Source organism: Mya arenaria, chromosome 16, assembly GCF_026914265.1.
Source record: "Mya arenaria isolate MELC-2E11 chromosome 16, ASM2691426v1".
In the NCBI taxonomy this organism is placed as follows: domain Eukaryota; kingdom Metazoa; phylum Mollusca; class Bivalvia; order Myida; family Myidae; genus Mya; species Mya arenaria.
Window position 1 is genome coordinate 52,558,428 of NC_069137.1, and position 4,403 is coordinate 52,562,830.

Below are 4,403 nucleotides of genomic sequence, written 5' to 3' on the forward strand. Positions count from 1 at the left end.
CCTTGACCTTTGACTGTGAGGGGAGGGGGCAATGCAATAGACATAAATTAAATCACCATGCACATACTTGTATGTATATAATAAATGAATACGTCACATTTCGTGCAGACTATGAAACATTAGCCCATCACTGTTTTGCTTAACAAGTATAGTTATTAAAATAGCATCCTAAAGGGACTAGACAGTAGAGGATTTCACCATGCAAATCACTTGACCATAAATACATAAACTATTAAACTATATCGGTACCGATCGTAAATTATCGTAAATAATCAAAAAAAAAATTCATTGCACCTAGAATGTTAAAATATATCTAAAAATAAAAAAAGAAAAAAAAACATTTTTGTATATACATATATGACTAAAAACCATCGTTACTCGCTTCTATTCTGCTTGTCAGGGGATATCACTGCGTAGGAAATTTCTCTATGTTACAAATCAAGAGGCTTTGTAACCTTAACTTTCCTGATATTTTACTTTGTGGTAAAATGCAATTTTCCCACAATCCCACGTCATCAACTTCCGCTATTTAAGTGAAAGCCGGTTGAAATTTAATTTTTTGACAGTTGTTACAGCTGTATTACCAAAATGGTCGAGTTTGGATCAGGGCCGATAAAGGAGAGCATCGACAATACTGTATTTATTGTCCCAGGAATAATTATAGGGTTCTTAGTCAGTAAGTATAAAAAATAAACGTCAAGACTGCAACGTCGACACGACTCCCACTTACGTATGGGGCAAAGTTTAGCTGATCACAAACTTTTTATCTTAAGTATTGATTTGTGCATTTTTATCGATAAACAATGCTATCAGATTTAATGAATACAATTTTTGAAATTTTGTTTGGTATAGCTGCTTAGACAATAGTTCTCGGACATTACAGCCTAGATTGGTAGACCATATGGTCCAGGTTAAAAGGCAAATATTCAGTTTAAATGCTTTACTGATGGCTCGTTATGCAAAATTGAAACAAATTACTGCTTAATCTCTTAATGCAAGAGTGGCTGAACGAAGTTGACAGACCTTCTTAAGATAGTTAGAAACTTATTTTATATCAAAATGATATTGAGATTTTGGATAAATGCCGGGAGAATGTGGCCATTAGTGTTTGGATGGTTTTTTTCGTTCAGGACCATATGATTATACAATCTGGGCCAGGGTTCCCGCTGGCGATCGCCATTGTCGCCATTTGCGACAAAATCGCAAAAGTGGCGACAACTTTTCAAATTTGGCGAATTTATGGCGACAACGATTTTTTTCTAAAATATTTTCTTAAAATGACGTAAGTGGTGACCATGCGGCCTGCATGATAATCGATTCTGTCACTGTCATAAATCAAGCGCATCTGCTGGTGCGACAACAAAAATTAATCCGATAATTAGGGCAAGCAGTCACGGCCCAGTCAACACCTCGCTAATTATTGCAGAATTTTATTGCTTTCACGGATAAACAATGACATCCTTTAACTGTTATGTCTCTTATTAGCAAACAATTTTAATATTTAGCTCAACAGCCTTGTTGTTGCGTAATTATCGTGTTAGTTTTAAATATGCAAATCGTAGAATTTTATGTTGTCGGAAAGTCACGTGATATGCAAATTTCGTAATGACGTTTACCCGCTAAAAATAGACTTGCTTTCGGGTTTGTCGCAATTTGTAATTGCTATAAATGCAGCATTCTAAGAGTTCAAAAAGTGTCAAAAAGATTAACAGAAATCAAATAAGTAGGATTAAACCCCATTTGATAAGGCTTCTAATATGTTGGCTGGAGTAAAGAGTAGGTAGACAAATTTCTATTAGGAAAGTTATGGCCCTAGTTTGACAATGTATATTTCTTTGAGTTTCCATTTATTTTAAATTTATCTCATAATTTCACAAATGTATTCTTTTATTGTATGCAGGCATTAGACTGAAATCAACATATTGATGTTTATGTCACATTTTTTGCAATATTTTTTTATTTATATACTAGTCCATATACAATGAATTTTGTCAACAGAATAACAATTTGCTATTAATATCTTGTGCTTCATGTACAACAAAATGTTATGATTTGCACGACAATGTGCTAATTAAATGCAATTTAAGGCTCTTAAAATGCTTAAACCCCATGAGCTTCAGGGGGCTTCGCCCCCTTGGCCCCCACAAGGGCGCTGCCCTGGACCCGTAAGGGGGCCTATCGCGGCCCCCTTAACCCCCGCGAAAAAGTGGCGACAACTTTTTAGAACCCAGGGGGAACCCTGCTGGGCTTTAAATTTATCAATGCATATATTTGTCTTAGTTTACTGTCATCAGTCATGCCACAAAGAGAACACTGCAGTGTTATGATAAATTTTATTAAATTATTTATTCATAAATTTATATTCACTTTCAGTATTCTTCACCTACAAACTTGTGAAAAGTCTAAGAGAAAAGGAGAGACTGAAGGAAGAAAAGAAGAAGTTAAAACAGCAAAGAAAAGAAAAAGAAAGTGCCAAAAAAATTAAGAAAAAAATATAATGTGATAATGTTGTAGGTAAATGTTTGTAATTCATGTTGAAGTATAGTTTAATGTGTGTTTGGAAAGAGAAATTGGTAAAGTGATTTTCAAAGATAATCAAAGGAGATGGAAATACAAGTTGCGAAGAATTTTGACCAAGAACCTAGAAACAGTGATTTTAAAACAGTGATTTTGAGAATGCACGAAGAAATTTGGAAGCCAAAGTTTGAACCCATAAAGAAATTTGGCAGTCAAGGATCCTTTCATTTGAAGAAAAGTGTTACAACATTATATTAATACTTGTAAATGGTGAAGATTGTGTTCAGATGGATGTTTCTGTTAATGATTTAAAGTTTTCAATCAATGAGTTGACGCAATATATTTAAATCTCTATAGATTTTTATTTTTACCTTTTTTATTGAAAGAGAAAAAAAACATCACTGGTGTCTCGATAACTTGTAGCTCATCATGTTACAACTTTCAAAAGTCATGCTGTCATCATATGTTTAGACTTGGACAATGGTTCCTGAATCATTGAATATTTGGTTTGAATATTATTGTTATATATTTAATGCATTCCATTGTGTGAATGTAGATTAATAGAATTCATTCTGTGCAAAACTAGTCTTATAAATTTTTACTAAATTCTACTTTCAGTGTGCCATTTAATGTTAATTTTCAAACCATTTCGGTTCCAGAATATTTAAAAAAAAATGAATTTCAGCAAAATGGGAATTAAATGTATTGACATGAAACATGTATGGCTGTAAATCATTTGCTATGATAGATAAGCACAAGTGAAAAATGGTGAACAAAATCAGAATAGAATGTTACTGAAATTGACTTGGAAAGGCATATCAAAAACTTAATACTATTGATAGTTTGGCTACACAGACAATTATTTGATCAGATTATGTGGAGAATAACTTTGTACATTTGTCAGTTAAATCTGACAAATGTCAATTATTTTGTGACATTTGAATGATGCAAGTCATCAGAACAGTTGGTTATGTGTTAATGTTTTAAGTTAATGATTTAGGTTGTACTATGACTTAGGAGAAAGAAGAGTTTATACTCTCATCATTAATATTAAACAGAAAACCACATATTTAGGTATTTTTAAATTTGCTTTACATCCTTGGGAATGAAAGAAGAATTTTGAAATTCGACCATCCGAGGGGCTAAAAAGCATTCCAGTCTCTGGTATTCTTCGATTTTGATAGGGAAACACCAAACTCTTAATTAGTTGTGGCCTCATATGCAAGAGAGGTATTTAACTTTCTTTCACATTTTTCTAGAATTTATGCAACGGTCATTGACAAGTTTTATTATTATTTATAAAACAGTTCAATAATTTGGTTTTTGAAGGACCACAATGTTTTAGTAAGCATTTCATTTTTACTTGTTTTTAATATTTGTTTGTATAAATTTCTTTTTCAGACATTCTGTCATGTCTGTACTGAAACTTTCACCAGTGAATATAGGACAAATATTATTACTGTAGATATACGTGTAATAACTAGTAAGTTTTTACCAATTCACAGTTTCTTTATTCCGCTAGTACTTTGTGACCAAACTTTTGCAATAATGTCAATGATACTGATGTATTTTAGTTTTTAAATCTAAAAATAACTGTTAAAAATTATTTCCTGAAACGCAATACTAAATCTGTCTGTGAAATGTTTTATATTCAGTCGTTACATTTTGATAGAATCATGTTCATGTGTTTGTATTGTTATTGGACGCATTTCTTTTATAATAAGCCTTTTTCATCGTTGTACATTTTGTAATTGATGTTGCATCAAATAACTACATAATTATTTTGTGTATTAGACAACTGTATTTATAATTTGTTGTTTATCATAACATTCACTCTTGTGAAGCATTTTGGTGGCAAGATTATTAAAGAAAACCAGTAAATCATA

The 4,403-nt window shown here is 32.0% G+C and overlaps 1 long non-coding RNA gene across 1 annotated transcript; it reads left to right on the forward strand.

Moving 5' to 3' along the window:
• The first annotated feature begins 506 nt into the window (after window positions 1–506).
• Window positions 507–4,403, forward strand: LOC128222081 (uncharacterized). Its single transcript, XR_008259064.1, has 2 exons — window positions 507–676; window positions 2,374–4,403. It is a non-coding gene; the product is annotated as an uncharacterized LOC128222081 (long non-coding RNA).